This window comes from Neofelis nebulosa, chromosome 6, assembly GCF_028018385.1.
Source record: "Neofelis nebulosa isolate mNeoNeb1 chromosome 6, mNeoNeb1.pri, whole genome shotgun sequence".
Lineage (NCBI taxonomy): Eukaryota > Metazoa > Chordata > Mammalia > Carnivora > Felidae > Neofelis > Neofelis nebulosa.
In genome coordinates, this window is record NC_080787.1 from 81,904,761 (window position 1) to 81,924,772 (window position 20,012).

The following is a 20,012-nucleotide window of genomic DNA, read 5'->3' on the forward strand; positions in this document are numbered from 1 at the left end:
CTTCTGGGGCCCTGCCATCATGGGTCCCTGATCCCGCTAGCTGCTCTCCACCCTCTTGCTGCTCCTCTCCAGGGTCCACACTGCACACTGCAACACACTTGCCAACTTCACTTAGCCCCTGAGCTGCTGGGCACCTGGGTCTTCCAGGTGGACCCTGACGGTTCCCTGCATGATGTCAGTTTCTTGGTTATGGGACCACCAGAAGAAAAAGCAGTGGTGCACTTGAGAGTTTGGACACAGCATGGCTATGCTGGCCATTTCACCATTTACGATCAAGGCTTTGAGATGGTGTTAAATGACTACAACTGATTTGCCTTTTTTTTTTTTAATTTTAGTTTAGAGAGAGAGAGAACATGAGTGGGGGAGAGGGACAGAGGGAGAGAGAGAGAGAGAGAGAGAGAGAGAGAGAGAGAGAGAGAATCCCAAGCAGGCTCCATGCTCAGCTGGAACCCCACATAGGGCTCAATCCCATGACCCTGGGATCATGACCTGAGCTGAAATCAAGAGTGGATGCTCAACCAACTGAGCCACTCAGGCGCCCCAGTTTGCCTTTTTATAGTTATTGAATAGAGCATCTGTTGAGGGGCTCTTTTATTTTTATTTTTACTTTTATTTTTATTTTTTATTTTTGGAAGGTCTCTTTTTAAAAGACAGGCAAAAATAGACTTTGGGACTAAGAGAGAGGGCAGCACACAGCCATGGACCTGCCTACCTCTAAGAGCTAGACAAGGCCTCTAGCAGGCCTTTATATTCATGTTTTAATGCCGAAGAGTCCTGGTGACCAACCTCCAAGGCAGCTGCCCTCCTGAACATTTCCTTGGAAAGCAGCAACGGCCATTTCGAAATGGGAACAACCAGAGACTACACAGGAAAAAGAAAGAAAAACCTGGAAGTCCTAGGTGGCTTACCATTCAGCCTTTGAATAAAAGGAACAATATGCATCAAGTTTTTCTCTTTGGGGATATTCAGTTGAAATGATTTTTCCAAACTGATTAAGATTTGAATTTTGTGTTTTATTTTGTTCATAGTGCAAATTTTATTCCCAGTTAAATTATCTTCCCTTGTGCCTTCTTTCTCTAATTACCTTGAGGAGTCCCAGCCCCTACTGTAAGGAGAAAATAATGCTTCAGGATATCTTGAGATGCACAGATATGTTATTGGTGGGGGGGATGGTTATGTAGAGGACACGTTCAGGGGAACAGGCTTTCTGACATAAGTCAAACTGCTAAAGGGTATCTTTACAGGTCATAGGCCTGCAGTACCCTGGCCAGAAAGATGGGATGATTAGTATATTTTTGTTTGTTTTTTTATTAGGTACAGCTTTGTGCTCAGAACTCGACATACTTTCTTTACAAAAATCCTATGAAGTAGATATTACTGGCTTAATTTTACAGATAGAGAAAATTAGTCTCTTACAAATGCTTAAGCTCACACAGCATCTAATTGTAAAATGACAAGGGCTAGTCTTTCAAGCCTAAGGACCTCCCTGGGGCTAAAGAGTGAAAGAAAAGCCATTTCACAAAGAAGTAATGGTACTTGGAGTGACATTTCAGTGGATTTTCTGGTGAATCCCAGTTCATAAGCATCATGGATGTTAGTTTAATGGAATGGAATATGCATTGCATTGGCTCCTGTTGAAATTTTAGGAGAATTGGCTTAAAGCTTATGTTTCCTTACCAAATTAGGCTACTCCCTTTCTTTCCTAAACCAGTGTCCTTTGTTCAAGACAAAAACTTACCTTCTTTCCTTTTGTAGTCCTCCAAGTTGGAAGGAGAGCTTTGTAAATTTCAAATTCAGTACAAAATAAGTACCCTTGCCAAGTTGACTTTTCTCAATTACACTATTGTTCACACTGATCGCTTTCTTTTGGTTCTTTCCTACTAAACAATGGACTAGTTTCCTACCCAGTTGTCACAACTGATTAATATCAGCCTCGGTAAACTGAGAAGCTGTGGGGCCGCACCCAGTCCAGATTTTCTGGGAGGGCTTCTCTCCTGTAATTTTGCTTGAATGGAAGAATCTCTAGGTACCAGATTTTTGTCGTTATTTTATTGGTTCAGATACCTTTGTGTGACATCTGAGAGGCACTGGTCTGCTATTCTGGGAAAGTCATGACTTACAAAGGTGAAGTAGCAGTATACCTCATTACTTCCACCTGGATACTTTCTTCCATCCTACCCCTGGACTTGATAATTCATCACTCAGGATCTTGATGCCACTTCTGTTGAAACCCTCCCCAGCTCTCTCCATTACTAGGAGACATGCCATTGTTTTGGTTTGCACTGTGCTTTGCAGTCACCTCTGCTCAGGTAGTACTCTACTAACTGTTGTAATGGAGTGATCTGACAGCGTGTCTTCATCCGCTTCCAGACTGAAAAGTTGTACATCTCCCTGTATATCTTCAGAACCTAATTACATAGAACTTTATGAGTGTTTGGAAAATTGACCACACTTGTCTTGTCTTTTCAAAGACTTTCCACAAGTAACATCAGCTTACAAAGAATTAATTCTATAGGATTCTAGAAGCACAAATCAGGATTGATGCTGTGTTTATATTTTTGGTTCTTTGCTCTAAAAAATATCAGGTTCCCTGTCTCCAGAGTTCTAAAATATTGTGTATTTTCAAACTGATTTTCAGGATGTAAATACTGACAAAGCAGCTAGTATGTATAAGAATGTTGTTAATATGGAGTTTAAAATCACCTCTATGGAAGTCTTCTTTTTTCTCCTTATTTCTCTGAGCAACTTTGCATGTAAATGTTTCAATTATGGAAAAGAAGTCTTGGTGGGTACAAAATTGCAGCTATTTTGTGTTAGGAGTCACCATAATACAGCACTGCTTAGGCATTCTCTGTCGTAATTGCTTATTTGTCTTCCCCTCAGGTCTTTAAGCTCTATGAGGGTGGGGATCAACTCTGTATTACTAACCATTTTACTCCCTATGTATAGCATGGTACGTGATAAATAATAGGCCTTCAATAAATATTTGTAGATAGAAAACCCCACAATGAAATACCACTATACACATACCCACACACTAATGCCTAAACTTTAAATATGGACAATACCAAGTGTAGACAAGGATATAGCATAACTACAACATTTACCCATTGCTGGGGGCAATACAAAATGGTTCACACTCTTCGAAAAATTATTTGGAAATTTTGTATAAGGATAAATACAGCTTTATCATATGACTACATGATACCATTTGACCCAGAAGTCTTATTTGTAGTATTTACTCAGAAGAAATTAAAACATATGTCAAACAAGGATTTGTATTCAAATGTTCATAGCAGCTTTATTTGTAGTTACCCCAAACTGAAAATAACCCAAATGTCCATCGATTGGCAAATAAGCAAATTGTGGTGTACCCATACGATGGAAAATCACTCAACAATAAAAAGAAATAGCTTACCGGGGCACCTGGATGAATCACTCTGTTAGAGTTAAGCATCGGACTCTTGGTTTCAGCTCAGGTCGTGATCTCATGGTTCATGAGTTCGAACCCCGCATCGGTCTCTGTGCTGACAGCACAGAGCCTGCCTGGGATTCTCTCTCTCTCCCTCTCTCTCTGCCCCTCCTCTGCTCTGTCTCTCAAAATAAATAAAAACTCAAAAAGATTTTTAAAAAGTAATAACTTACTGATACATGCAACAACATAATGAATTTCCAATGCATTATGGTAAATTCAAAAATTCATCCTCAACAGACAACTACTATATGATTTAATTTATATGAAATTTTAGAAGAGGCAAAACTCTCATGAAAGAAAGGAGATCAGTGGGGTTCCCAGGAGCCAGGAACTATGGGGGCAAAGAGGTCAATGGTGAAGATGCACAGAGAAATTTCTTGGGATGATAAAAATGTTCAATATTACAATTTTGGTGATGATAATACCACTGAATACATATTTAAAAACATGTATCTAATAGTATACACAATTAGTGAATTTTATTATGTATATTAAACTTTCATAAAGCTGATTTTTAAAAAATCATTTATAATTACCCCATCTAGGAAGAAACCCTGCAAATGCTCCCATTTTAGCATCTCATTTAAGTCTAGTAGCAGCATAGAGATCTGGAGTCTAGCTTCCTGGGGTAAATCCTGGTCAGCCAGCTGGTAGCTGCTGACTTTAGGCAAATTGCTTATTAATCCTAATATTTTTTATCTACAAAGTATAGATAAAAATTGTACCCAGACACTTAAGGTCTTATTGAGGAATCAGTGGAATACTTAGCATAGTTCCTGAGACAAAGGAAGTACTCCAAATGTTAGTTATTTTTCATCCCTATAAAAATGAGACCACAGGACACATATGGTTCTGCATTTCCCATGCAGATCCTAAAGCATTTATTCTAAATTGTAGGATGTACCAACTTCATTATATCTTATTTCCTCAGTGTGTGTGTGTGTGTGTGTGTGTGTGGTGTGAATTATAGCTTATTGACTGCTTGTGGATTTTAAAGTATATTTAGTTTATGATGGGTAGAACTTCTTTTATTGTAGCTTTAAAATTTTTAATCTTATGAAAGCCTGCTAAAAGTTAAAATACTTTTACTCAATTCTTTTTTTCCCCCTCTTTCACCCTGTGGAGTATGTTTATTGACTACAGATGTTAAGCACTTCGCTAAGGAATGGAAAGCAGCAAGATAGAATATGTACTTCACCTGAGTGGTTGCATAGAAACCAGCCATGTCTCTGAATCTTTAAGAACTCAAGTGGAAAGTACACTTAGAAATTTAAAGGACAGAATTGTAACATACAGTTTGAATTGGAATGACTGCAAGATTGTTTCAGGATTTTAAGACTTCTGTCTAAAAGAAATTAATAAAAAGCATATTGTGGTAAGTCCCTTATAATTATGATTTTGAACAAACCACTTTAAATTATGCTATCACATGAACTGATAAGGAAAAAATGAATAGAAAGGTAACAGCCTTGCTGAAGCTCAGAGTCCAGGACAACAGCCTAAGGCAGCCGTGGGGGTGAAACTATGCTTGCCCCTGCAACCAAACCCCCAGAAAGAATTAGCTCAGAGACAGAAGAGGAAAGAGTTTGTTTTCTGGTGATTTCAATATGCTACAGGAAATAGCCAAGATTGGAGCTGGAGAGCATGAATGTAAGAGAAACCCAGAGAAATACCTCAGGGTTGGTGTTGTTGCTTTTGTTGTTGATCTTGGGCTTGGTCCTGGCATTGTTTTTGGAAGGTAATTAGGCTGCTTCTAAATTCAAGTGAAAAAATAAGCAGCAAGAATATTTAGGGAAATTCCAACAGTACCTATGAGGATGGGCCTTTTCACTATATGCCATTAAAACCTGAAACAGGAGTCCTGGGCATGAGTAGACGCAAGAATCAGTGGCACAGAATAGAAATTAAGAATAAAATGAGGGTGCTTGGGGTGGCTCAGTCGGTTAGGCGTAGGACTCGATTTCAGCTCAGGTCATGATCTCACAGTTTGTGGGTTCAAGCCCCGTGTTGGGCTCTGCTTTGGTGGCACAGAGGCTGCTTGGGATTCTCTCTCTCTCTCTCTCTCTCTCTCTCTCTCTCCCCCTCTCTCTCTGCCCTTCCTCCCCCTCAAAATAATAAATAAACCTAAAAAAATTAAATAAAAGAATAAAATGTAAAAGTATAGGGAAAACTTAAGAATACTGTCTCAAACAACAGAATATTTGACTTTGAATCTTCTTAATGTCATTTATTCATTCAGCTTAGGTCAAAGATGGCACTTTGAAGTAGCGAAAAAAAATGACTTATTCAATTAATTAATGGCTTGGAGGCAAGTGGGTAGCCATTGCCAAGTTATCAACTCTTATCTCATAACACATCAAAAGATGTTCCAGGTGGATCAAATGTTGAAAAGTAAAAATGAAACTGCAAATGTATTAGAAGAAGCCACTTGAGAATGTTCAAATAAATCAGATTGAGGATGGCCATCAATATTTGATGCAAAACCCAGAAGAAAAAAGCATGAATAAACACCCAGGGGCAGGGGCACCTGGGTGGCTCAGTCAGTTGAGCGTCCAACTCTTGATTTTGGCTCAGGTCATGATCCCAGAGTTGCGGCATCAAGCCCCAGGTGGGGCTCCACGCTGAGCATGGAGTCTGCTTAAGAATCTCTCTCCCTCCCTCTGCCCCTGCCCCCACCCTCTGCTCACAATCTCTTTCTCTAAAATATTAAACAAACAAACACAGTGCACCCAACTTCTAAAAAAAATTTTTTTTAATCTGCTAGGCCAAAAATCGGAAGAAGGCCAAAAGACAAACCACAAACCAAAGAAAATTATTTGCATTTCTTATCACAGACAAAGGGCAAATATCTCTGCTATATATAAAGGACTTCTAGGAAGCAGTAAGAAATAGATCAACAACCCTATAGAAAAATAGATCAAAAACATAAATAGTAAGTAGAAAAGAATCAAATGTCAGTTAAACCTATGGAAAAATGTTCCAATCACTCAAAATAGGAGCATGCAAATTAAAGCTACATTGTCTACCTATCAGACTGGCAAAGATAACAAGATTATAAACTGCCTTGATGAAAGTGTGAGCAAACATTCTCATACATTGCTGGAAGGAATGTAAATTGGTACAAGTTCTATATAATTCAATTTGGCAGTGCTATTAAAATTAAAAAGCATATACTCTTTGATCCAGTAATTGCACTTCTAGGGGTTGATCCTATAGATATTCTCACATATGTAAAATAAACATGGACCAGATTATCATTACAGTATTATCTGTATAAATAAAAGACTAGAACCAATCTAAAAGAACTGGTTGGGTGAATTATGTAAATTATGATATATCTTTCCAACAATGTAATGCCAATGAAATAATAAGCTTCTGTAAGAAAAAAGTATGTGCTGGTAAAAAAATTCCAAGGTCTCCAAAATATATTTGCTGGATAAATGAATACATCATTTAATGAAAAGGTGCCAATGATATGCATAGTATAATCTAGTTATACATTCATGTATTCATCAAATACACTTGAGCATCTGCTATGTGTCAGGCATCACACTAGACACTTGGGATATGTCCATAAAATAGATGAAGATCTTAACTGTAGTGGAGCTTGCATTCTGTTAAAGGAGACAATCAGTAAATAACAAACATGAACATTATATAGTATATCAGACACTGGTAGGTTTTATGGGTAAAAGAGTAGAGCAAGGCATGGGAGATCCAGAGGGCTGGGGGTGAAGAAGAAGATAATGTGCATCACTAAAAATACCTTGGTCAGTCAGCTGTAGCAATTTCTTACTTGACACATCCCCAAAGGCAAGGGAATTAAAAGCAAAAATGAACTACTGGGACCTTATGAAGATAAAAAGCTTCTGCACTGCAAAGGAAACAACCAACAAAACTAAAAGGCAACCAATGGAAGGGGAAAAGATATTTGCACATGACATATCGGACAAAGGGCTAGTATCCAAAATCTATAAAGAGCTCACCAAACTCCACACCCGAAAATCAAATAACCCAGTGAAGAAATGGGCAGAAAACATGAATAGACACTTCTCTAAAGAAGACATCCGGATGGCCAACAGGCACATGAAAAGATGCTCAACATCGCTCCTCATCAGGGAAATACAAATCAAAACCACACTCAGATATCACCTCATGCCAGTCAGAGTGGACAAAATGAACAAATCGGGAGACTATAGATGCTGGAGAGGATGTGGAGAATCAGGAACCCTCTTGCACTGTTGGTGGGAATGCAAACTGGTGCAGCCAGTCTGGAAAACAGTGTGGAGGTTCCTCAAAAAATTAAAAATAGACCTACCCTATGACCCAGCAATAGCACTGCTAGGAATTTACCCAAGGGATACAGGAGTACTGATGCATAGGGTACTTGTACCCCAATGTTTACAGCAGCACTCTCAACAATAGCCAAATTATGGAAAGAGCCTAAATGTCCATCAACTGATGAATGGATAAAGAAATTGTGGTTTATATACACAATGGAGTACTACGTGGCAATGAGAAAGAATGAAATATGGCCCTTTGTAGCAACATGGATGGAACTGGAGAGTGTTATGCTAAGTGAAATAAGCCATACAGAGAAAGACAGATACCATATGTTTTCACTCTTATGTGGATCCTGAGAAACTTAACAGAAACCCATGGGGGAGGGGAAGAAAAAAAAAAAAAGAAGAGGTTAGAGTGGGAGAGAGCCAAAGCATAAGAGACTCTTAAAAACTGAGAACAAACTGAGGGTTGGTGGGAGGTGGGAGGGAGGGGAGGGTGGGTGATGGGTATTGAGGAGGGCACCTTTTGGGATGAGCACTGGGTGTTGTAATGAAACCAATTTGACAATAAACTTCATATATTGAAAAAAAATAAAAATAAAAATACCTTGGTCAGGTTGGGCCTCTTTTTTTTTTTTTTAATGTTTATTAATTTATGTTGAGAGAAAGAGCAAGAATGGGGGAGGGGCAGAGAGAGGGGGAGAGAGAGAATCCCAAGCAGTCATCACATTCAGCCAGGCTCAACTCGAGGTTCGATCTCACTGCCATGAAATCATGACCTGAGTTGAAAATGACCTAAGTTGAAATCAAGAGTTGGAGGGTTAACCAACTGAACCACCAAAGCACCCCTCAGGTTGGGCCTTCTAAGGCAAGAGTTGAACAAAGCCTTGATGGAATTTGTTTCCATCAAGTTTCTGAGAGAGGAGTTCTCAGCATAGGGGCTAGAGTAAAGGACCCGAGTGTGGGGATGTGTCTGCTGGTGTGGGAGCAGCAGAGAGGTGGGCCAGGCTGAGTTGAGGGATCTGGAAAGAGCAGTAGGAAGAAAGTGAGAAAGACAGTGGGAGACAGATCAAGGCAGGGCCATGTCAGGATGGTGACTTTTATTCTGAGGAATGAGGAGCCCTGTAGGGATCTGAGGCACTGAGTGGCATTGTATGACCTCGAATTTAAAGGCCTTCATCCTGTACTTTGTGGAGAATAGGCTGTGGGAGACAGCAGTGGAAGCAGAGAGAGCCCTGGGAGGCCAGGGGAGACAGGGACCTTCAGAAGACAGGCTGGTGTCCATCACCTGGGCGACAAGAGAGGGGTGGTGAGCAGTGATCAGATTCTGGAAATGTTTTCATAGTAGCCAACAGGCTTTTCTGATAGACTAGATGTGGCATGTAAACAGGAGGGTCAAGGATGACTGAGCAACCTGAAGGCTGGGGGTGCCATGGACTGAAAGGGAAGCCGCTGATGGAACCTGTTTGGAGGAAAGATCGGGAATTCAGATTTTGAAAATGTTGACTCGGAAATATTTATTAGACATCCAAATGACTGTCTAATCAATGTCATCTGTAGATGGTATTTAGAGCCATGAATATGTTACTATTTGTATAAACAGAGAAAAAAAGGATATATATCCATTTGCTTGTATATGTATATAATATCTCTTTTCCAGACATATGCACAAAAGCTGGTCATTTTGGTTGCTTATTTAGGAGAGAAGTGAGTGTCTGGGGATCAAGAGTTGAATGGAGCCTTAGTTTTCATTGCATATCACTTTAAACCTTTAATTTTGAACCATGTGAATATATCACATTAAAAAAATAATAACTATAACTCACATTATAAAACTGCTACATAACTGTTCCTGGAAGTTTTTTTCTTGTTGCTAATTTTTTGTTTGTTTGTTTTTAATTTTTTTTAATGTTTATTTATTTTTGACAGAGAGAGAGAGACAGAGCATGAGTGGGGGAAGAGCAGAGAGAGAGAGGGAGACGCAGAATCCAAAGCAGGCTCCAGGCTCTGAGCTGTCAGCACAGAGCCTGACATGGGGCTCAAACTCACAGACCGCGAGATCATGACCTGAGCCGAAGTCAGACGCTCAACAGACTGAGCCACCCAGGCGCCCCTCTTGTTGCTAATTTTTTTTAATGCTGAGAAAAGGATAAATTAGTTTCATGGAGGGGCACCTGGGTGGCTCAGTCTGTTGAGTGTCCAACTCTTGATTTTGGCTCCAGTCAATGATCTCACAGTTGACAAGATTGAGTCCCAAGTTGGGCTCTGTGCTAACAGTGCGGAGCCTGCTTGGGATTCTCCCTCTCTCCCTCTCTGTCTGCCCCTCCCCTACTCGCACTCTCTCTGTTTCTCTCAAAATAAATAAATAAACTTAAAAAAATTAGTTTCATGGATTTCAAAGATATTTATTGAACATCTACTATATATAAGATACTAAAATTAAAAAAAATTATCAAGATGTGGTCTCTTCTTTAACACAATAATGTGTTAAATTTGAATGCAAATCTGTCTTCTGAAACTAATTAGTAGCAAAAGTTACACCTTATTAGGATTAACAAGCAGCTAATTTTATAAAGCCCAGCTGCTGTGCTTTTTGAATACAATAGAGTGAGTAGTTATCTATCGTAAGGCTATTCTGACTCTTGGAAAAAATTCAGAATTATTTTATGATCTAAAACTAAATGAAATAGCTAGAGATTAAAGTAATCAGACATAGAAAAAATATATATACCTGATTCATTCTTCTAATTCTTGCTCAATACTTTCTGGTTCCTGTGTGTTTGTTTTGTTTTATTTTAATACAGAAAAGTACAGAGAATCATATAAGAAGCACCTATATAGTCCACTACTCAGAATGAACAAATGTCAACATTTGGTCATTGTCTTAATCAGCTCAAGGTGTTATAACAAAATGCCACAGACTGGTAACTTAAACAACAAACATTTATTTCTCACAGTTATGAAGCCGGGAAATCCAGAATCAAGGCATAAGCAGACCCAGAGTGATGATAGTCTTGCAGATGACAGTCGGGTTCATTGTGTCCTCACACGGCAGGGAGCAGAGGGAGAAAGCAAAGTCAAGTCTGTGTGTGTGTTTAATAAGGGCACCAGTTGCATCCACAAGGGCTCCATCCTCATGACCCCACTACCTGCCAAAGGCCCCAGCCCCTAACATCACCTCACTGGGGATTAGAATCTCAACATATGAATTTGGAGGAACACATTCAGTCCGTAGCATGGTCATGTTTGCTTTATATATTCTAATAACACACATAAAATAGCACAGATAAAATGTAGGTCTCCTGTTCTCTTTTCAGTTCCATTTTCTTCCCTCCTTAGAGATGGTCACTCTCCTGAGTGCACACCCTCCCAGTCTTCATTTTACTACACTTTTGTACTCAGAAATAAGAGATAAACTTTAAATAGATGCTCTTATTTTGAATACATTATTCTGACGCTTGCCTTTTTCACCTCACATTATGTTTTTGAGATCTATCCATGTTGATACATATCACCATTTTATTATCTAGAGAGAAGTAAAATCATAGCAATTTTTTAAAAGTTTATTTCATTTATTTTGAAAGAGAGAATGAACAAGTGAGGGATAGGAGCAGAGGGAGCCTTGCAATCCTCAATCGACTTCATTGCTAAAACAGTAAGTGATGATATGGAGCACCTAGAAGGAATCGTTTAATGTTTTAACTCTCTGGCAAATTGCCTAAGATGAGTTTCTAAATTGCTTCAAATATATGGTTTTTGCCCCAAATGCCCCTCACGCTGTGATAAAACATAAACATGCACTTAGCTATTTACTTGTGCCAGGAGTCGGGCAAGAGTTGAGAGAGGGTCAGTTTTTGAGAGTCTGCAAATGAAGAGGAGAAAAAAGATCTCTGGCATGGCTTTTAATCAATATCCAATCCATCAGCTCTTATTCACAAACTGTGTTTCTAAAGAGTTAACCTATGATTCATCCCTTCAGGGAGACCTTGAACTCAACTTGTGGAATAGTATGAACACTTACCCCTCTTTCATCTCAAAGGATGGCATTAGGGTCCATTTGAGGGTCACTAGGAGTGCCATTGGGGACACAGGTTTCTGCAGAGGGAGAAGGTGATTGAGAAGACAGAAAAAGTGACAATGCTATTCTCCACCATCATGGACACATCTGTACATATTCCTCCCCCCACCCCCATAATCCCAGGGCCAAGCCACCTCTCTTGCACCTCTCTGGTCCCTATTTTACCTACACTCAATTTTGTATTTCATTTATTTCTATTTAAACAAAAAAGCCCTGGGGCTCCTGGCTGGCTCAGTCAGTAGAGCATACAATGCTTGATCTCAGGGTAGTGAGTTCAAGCCACATGTTGGGTATAGAGCTTACTTAAAAACAAAACAAAACAAACAAACAAACAAACAAACAAAAAACCACCATAAACATAAAAAGCTTTATGACAGAAAAAAAGGGATTGTTTATAAAAAGTCATGAGGAGGGGCACCTGGCTGGTTCAGTCTAAGCATCTGACCTCGGCTCAGATCATGATCTCATGGTTCCTGAGTTTGAGCCCCATGTGGGGCTCTGTGCTGACAGCTCAGAGCCTGGAGCCTGCTTAGGATTCTGTGTCCCCTCTCTCTCTGCGCCTCCCTCCCTCACACTCTGTCTCTCTCTCAAAAAAATTTTTTTTAATTAATTAATTTAATTTAATTTAATTTAATTTAATTAAGAATAGGTTATATAAACCTTTAGAAGGAAACATGAAAACGTCTGGGTGAAAATAAAGTTAAAAAAAAATCTGGGTGTGGGGGGAAATTGCTGAACTTGAAAAGGGTAAAAAACAGTAGCTTTTAGAGGAAATGGCTTTTGATTTTACCCAAATTAATTCCTTATGTTGCTAAGAAATCTGAGCTGAAAATATACTGCATTCTCTTCCTGAGTAAGTGATATCCATTTCCCAAAGGACCATCTGTGGTCATTATGATGTCACCTTGGCAGAAACTTGAGGACATTAGTGGATCAGATGTCTTGAGTCTTAGTAAAACACCATTAACATTTTAAAATAAATGATTATATAACGGATTCCTACTTTCTTTGTAGAGGGGCACTTCCAAAATATATCATCAAACATATTCTCTTTCAATTACAAATGGATTCAGATGTAATTTTTTCCACCATGTCAATGTCACACTTTATGACCCATCGCAGAAAAATAAATAAAATAGAGTGTTTTCTGGATTACTGGAATCTAAAAGTAAAGCCAGCCTTGAGGTCATGTTATCGTTTTGTAAAACCTAAAGCCATCCTAAAGGTTAGCATCAGATTCAGAATCATGTTTGCCTAGTCCTTATGTGATTGTAGTGTTTGAATAAGTGCCTATGGCAGATGTTTTTCATTTTTCCCAGAACTACGATTTTACGTAGAAAAACACCTAGCAGTGGCATATCAAACATCATGTCAAAAATGCTAAGGTAAAATCTGGTACTTAATAAGGAAGGTGATTTGACTCCAAAATGTAATGAAAACCCTTAAAAATTGAATTGTTTTCGTATCTTGTATAGAGAATTTAGGCTGGAGATGGTAGGTTTGGTCATTCATTAAGCGTTTGTGGAAAACCTATTATGTGCAATCATTGTACTAAATTTGCAGGAATTAGAGATATATCATGATGGGTTGATGGATGGATGGATCCATCCATGATGGATGATGGGTTTATAAATAATAATAATAACAACACAATGCCAGAGTGCTCCAGGGAAAGCATTAACAACAGGATGTAGGAGTTGTGAGAAATATAATGGTTTAGTTGTGATCAGGGCCTTGAAGGACTAGTTGAATCTCAATTGGCAGATTTGGTAAAAAGAAGTTAGGGTAATCTAAGCAGAGAGAAATTTATGAGGAAAGGCACAGTCAGGGAAATGTAAACAAAATGGTACATAAAGAGGGGTCGTGAGGAATGAAGCTGGAAAGAGAGGTCACAGGTAATCATGGAGGCCCTCCAATACCATGCTACAGAATTAGGAATTTGCTAGTTAAGTCAACACATGATCATGAACATCTTCAAAATGGATCAGAGAAAGATATCCACAGTAAGATCAGGAAATAAGGAGCTAAATCAACCAGGTGATACTCCAGATTCATGACTCAGGAAGCTCTTCAGTTAAGAGGAACTTTTCTATTTAGGAAATAAAAAATAGGTAAAAGCTCTTTGCTGTCATTTGTTTTTGTAATTTGGAACATTGCTTTCTAATGGGGTGAGAAGACCTAAGGATTAACAAATTAAATCATGGAAAAGAGCTTTGCAAACAATAAAGTCTTTTATTTATTTATTTACCAGTTAACTTCCAGTATTGTCAACATCTAGTGTTATATTAGTTTTAGGTGTACAATATAACGACTCAAAAATTCTATACATTACTCAGTGCTCATCATGATAAGTGTAACAGAGTCCTATTTATTTCTTTCATCTCAAGTAACATGAAACAATCATTTACATGAGTGGAAGAATAATATAACATTAAGGACATGGAAGAGAAGTATTTTGTTGCATAAAAACTAATAATACTCTTGAGGATAAAGTAAGAGAGGAGGAGAAAGGACAGTGCGCAGGGAGGGAGATGGAGGAAGGGAACAGGGAAGACAGGAGCAAAAAGGAAGATGGGGAAGAAAGGAAGGCACATGGATACAAGTAGACCAGGTCCACAGAGAGAGGCACGGGGTGGGTAGTGCTTAGGCACACAGCAGGCAAGAACTTCAGAACATCCCTCATTTGTTCACTTTCTCCTGACAACTTCTCTTCTTCCATCGCTGGCACTGTCTCCAAGGTTCTGAGCTGGGCATTTCTCGCTCTTCTCCAAATCAGGAGAACCTAGGGGTTATATTTAGGTCATAGTTCACATGATAAGACTCTCAACAGCCTATGAACAGATAGCAATCTTAGGAATTGCCTACTTTTCAAAAGGCTCCATACATGTATAATTTTACTGCAAAGACATTTCACTTCTCAAAGCGCCTTCATATCTACTATCTCCTTTGAGCTTCCAGTTATGTAGAACAAGCATTCTTACTCTCACTGTGCAGATAGAAGAGGAGAAATGGTTGTAAGGTCTTCCTGAGTGATATCCATTTACCAAAAGACCATCTGTGGCCATTATGATGTCACACTGGTAGAAACGAGGATATGAGAGGATCAGATGTCTGGAGAGTAGAAACTATCTCAAGTCTTGATAAAAAGCAATAACATTTTAAAATCAATGATTATATAACCTATCCCTGTTTTTTCTTTGGGGGAAAGTACAGTTTATTATAGTGTAAAGGGTATTAGGATAAGTCAAAAGATCTGAATTTTAATAGTAATAATGATATTATTAGCTAATAAAAATAGCTACATTTAGTAAACGTTTATGCCAGACACTGTGTTAAACCCCTTATGTGCTATTTCCATTCCCCTCTACTGCAACTGTATGAGGTCAGCACTGTTTTTTGGTAAATAATAGAGCTAAGGTGTAGGGAACTTAAGTAATTTGGCCAAGTGTTTTAGCTCAGGTTCTATATCACTCAAACTATTTATAACCTCTTTGGGTCTCTTATTTCCTTACAAATTACATTTGTAATTTCTAAGATGACTTGAAAGAATGAAGATATAGTTTGTTCATCAAAGGAAGACAGTCTGATACACAATGTCAGGGGTTGCTAAACTTTTTCTGTAAAGAACCAGATACGAAACATTTCCAGCTTTTCAGGCCATACCAGCTCTGTCACAACTCCTCAGCTCTGCCGATGTGGAGCAGAAGCTGTCATAACAACACCCAGGACAAGGGTGGCTGGGTTCCAATCCAAGTTTATTATGGACCCTGACATCTGAATTTGGTGTAACTGTCACATGTCACAAAGTATTACTGCTCTTTGTTTTTTTCAAGTAGTTAACAATATAACAATTATTCTTAGCTTACAAGCCATACAGGCAGGGTAATTAATTTGGCCTGCAGGCCAGATTTACAGAACTTTACTTTGTGTAAAGATGTCACAGATATCTACGTCCACAGAAAAGTTTTCCTTTTCTGTGCATCTACAAAACAGACATGATTGATAACATTATTTACAGTTGCATCTACAAAACAGACATGATTGATAACATTATTTCTAAACGATCAGGAAGGAAATATTTTTCGAGTAGAAGAAACTATTTCATCTATTCTTAACAATAACCACTACCTCTGCAGTGCCTTATACTTGTGATATGTGCCATGTTAGAAGGCACTGCTGGAGGGGCGCCTGAGTGGCTCGGTCGGTTAAGCGGCTGACTCTTGGTTTAGACTCAGGTCATGATCTCAACACTCGAGAGATCAAGTCCCAAGGTAGGCTCTGCACTGACAGCTTGGAGCCTGCTTGGGATTCTCTCTTTCTCCCTCTCTTTCTCTCTGCCCCTCGCATGTGCACATATACTCTCTCTCAAATTAAATAAATAATTTTTTTTTTAAAGCAAGAATTGCTGGAACACATAAGAGCCTATATATCCTGGGACTAGATGGGGTGGATTCACTAGAAGCTAAGACCAAATTGATCCCAAAACAAGCCCCAGAAAAAGACTTCTAGGTAAAGAAAGCGTTGTTGCTAAATTCAGAAAGAGTTGTTTTTTTTTTTAATAAAAGCATTAAACAGGCATTTAATTAAATTAATGGATAGCTTTTTGAGCATCTCTAATTATGGGTCTCATTCTCCTCAAGGTAGTCAGGCTCCTGGCAGCAGCAGACAAAAAGGTTTGGAGGCAGTGTCAGTAGAAGTGATCGTGAATATACTGTCCTCAATGATTTTATCTCCATACATAGTCTCCTTGATGATCTCCCAGTCATTAGCACCTCAGATTACAGTATCTGGAAACAAAAATGCCCATCAGCACCCTCTAATCCATGCGCATGCAGGCTCCTGTGCACTTGCACATGTTTTGGGAGATGAGCTCTTGGCTGGAGTTCATTCATTGTATTGGCTTCATTAATCTCTTGGGCATTCTGGTATGAGACTTCTTTTTGATACCCTGGCCAACGACATTGGTTTGCGGCCATCTACTACTGTACATGTAAATATATTATAGAGGCATTAGATTTAGGATGTCCTATTAGCCTTAAAAACAGGTCTCATTCCTGGAGGGAGTGGCTAACGGGAAGGTATCTCCCCAAGAAAGCGTTCAATGCCAGGGTCTGTCATCTGTGGAAGAAGCAGGAAACAGGAATCTGAATTCTGTCTCATCCCACAGAAGGGTCTTATTTTTCCTGGACCAAGCCCTCTAACGGCCTCATGACTTTGAAGAGGAAGGGTGCCAGGTGAGTGCTCTTGTGGGGTAAACACAAGAATGGAGCCTCAGCAGGAAGGAAGGTCAAGCGTACATTTAGTTCAAGCAGGCCACATCTTTTTTATTTTTTTAAGTTTATTTATTTATTTTGAGAGAGAGAGAGAGAGCGAGCGAGGATGAGCTGGGGAGGGGCAGAGAGAGAGGGGACCAAGGATCCAAAGCAGGCTCTTTGCCCACAGCAGAGAGCCTGATATGGGGCTTGAACTCACAAACATGAGATTGTTACCTGAGCTGAAGTTGGATGCTCAACTGACTGAGCCACCAAGGTGCCCTCAGCAGGGTACATCTTATAAGCAGATTATGGTACTCTTTGTTACGCTCTTTCTTTCTTTGTTTTATTACCCTGGACTTTGGCAAATTCTGATTTAAATGTTCCAGACTTGCTTTAGGATTGCTGTGAGTTTTAAAAGCAAACGTGTCAAAGCCAAGGTGTTAAAAGGGGAGCAGTGCCCCCCTGAGGTCAGCTCATGGTGGCAGCAGTAACCAGTGAGGTCCCCAAGGGACAGTGCAATGCATCTGTGGAGACTCACCTTCTTGTACCACTCCTGCAAGATTGAGAGTTGGTATAAGATGGGGAAGGTCATTTTCATTTTATAGCCTTCAAAATTTCTAAACTCCTTTGCAGAGAAGCATTCTTATGTAGTAAGTATGAGATGATAGCATGTAGATTAGGCATAGGCTGGAGTCTGTGTGACCTCAAGCAAGTTACTCTACCTCTCTGTGCTTCAGTTTCCTCAAGGGCCAAATATGTATAAGCATACCTTTCTTAAATGACTTATTCAAAGGATTCAATAAGTTAGTATATAAACATACCTACCACGTGCCTGGCTCATAGTACATCCTCAGTACAAGTTTCTTGGTATTACTGTAGTATCTCTTTTTTTATGTGCCTGATTAAATGGGACAAAATGATCTTCTTCTCTCAGTCTTCTGACTTACTGTAAAATTAGTAAACTGTGGTAAAGCTGTGGACATCAGCCCCTAAGATCCTAGCGCCAGGCCAGGCACCGTGAAAACTCCTGAAGAATGTTACAACACGGTTCTTGTTCTCTGAGTGCTTATAAGCAAATGGGAAAGGCTGACGTGTGAGTTTAATGGTGGCCACATGGTGTGATAGCCTTGATGGTGTTGGACAGGGGTCTTTTTAGCCTCGCTCAGGCTCAATTTCCTCTTTTGCAAAATGGGGATTGTAATAGTAACTACCTCATAGGGTTGTTACGAGAACTGAACAGGTTAATACAAGTGAAGTGCTTACAACAGTGCGGATGTGTGGTATGCTGGCCGTCAGCATGTTACCATGAAGCGGTGCGTGGACGATGATGTGCAAACTGGTACAGCAGAGGTCCAAGGAGAGGTCGTTGTATGCTAGAGCAATGACAGAGTCTTCATGAATGCAATAAGGCTTGAACTGAGGATGGGGGTTGGGTGGGACTGGGACAGGCAAAGACAAGTTGAGGAAGGAATAATATTACCAAAAACACGAAGAAGGAAATTGACAGGGAGGTTTGTGATTACAGACTGCCGTATTAATTCCTGCAAGACAGAACCCTCTTTGAGAATTGCAGTATGTAATAAATGTATTTAAGTGAATATCTTATGACTTGCAAAATGAATATTCAGAAGAAATGAATATCTTCTGACTTGCAAAACAGATTGGGTACTCTGAGTTTCTTCTCTCTAAAAGTGATTTATGTCAATTTCTCGGATTCTACAGAATTCTATAGAATTGTTAGTCTGGAACTAGCTTATGCAGTTAAGTAGTTGCAGGGAGAAGTGGAAGAATTTGTAGCTGTAGGATCCTGTTTTGACAGCAGATGGCTCCCTTACATATAGGTAAGAAAAGTGGCATGATGGTCTACATAGGAATCCTTTCCATCATTTGTGTGGTTATCACTTATTGTATATCATTGAGGCTGAATTTGGAAGTAATCCTTCTCAGTGTTTTTTTTTTTTTTTTGTATGAAAGATGATATTAAAGCAGCAGGAGGAGCTTCCTTCTTAGGAGCTCTGCTTACCTCTGAGGATAACAACCTGATTATTATTCTTTCTGGGAATGAAAAGTCACACACCTGGCAATACTTATTCCCTTAATTCCCTCATAGAGGTTGTTGTTCAGCCTCAATAGTACCTCACTTATACATGCTGTAGACAGCACAAATTTGGTCTTCCCGCCATTCCAACGTGTTTTAGTGGTAACACTGATCACACACCAGGAAATTTTCATTTCACCCTTTCTTGACATTTAGACTCCACAAACCTCAGCTTCGTCTCACTCAGTATCAGAAGTAATAGCACTACTCTCTCTTTCCACCACGTGGGCCTTGGTAAACACACTTGGTAAACTCAGCCCCATCCTGGTCAGCTTGGCACATTTTCCCATACTATTTCTCCACGTCAGTTTGACCTTTGCTAGTGTCTTTTGCTTGGCGTACTGCTGGGGAAAGTACACAAATGGAGCAAATCTGGGTCATTGCAGATTTAAAATAACAGGATTACAGTGTTGGGAGCTTACTTAGGGCTCCCCTTTTTTGTGGCTTTCTAAAACGAGGAAACAAGAAAGGTTACCTCGTCCATCAATTCCACCTTTGCCTCCGCAGGCCAGTCTTAGGTCTCCCTTCCCTGCACATACCCTATCGACTCTCTTATTTATTCCATGAGCTGCACCCAGAATGTTTTATATAGGATAGGCTGGGGCAGCAACATACTGGAAGGAGCTGAGGACTTGCCTAGAAGCTATATTCACATAGCACACTCCTCTTTCTACTTAGATGTGTTTATTAAGGAAGTAAGATGAATCTAACGCTCTTGTCTCTAAGCCACCCCTTGTTTCCACTACTGTACTGTGCTCCTTGGCCTCCCTGCCCAACATGGTAATTGTCAAGTTTGTTTCAATGAGGGATGGAGAATATGAGG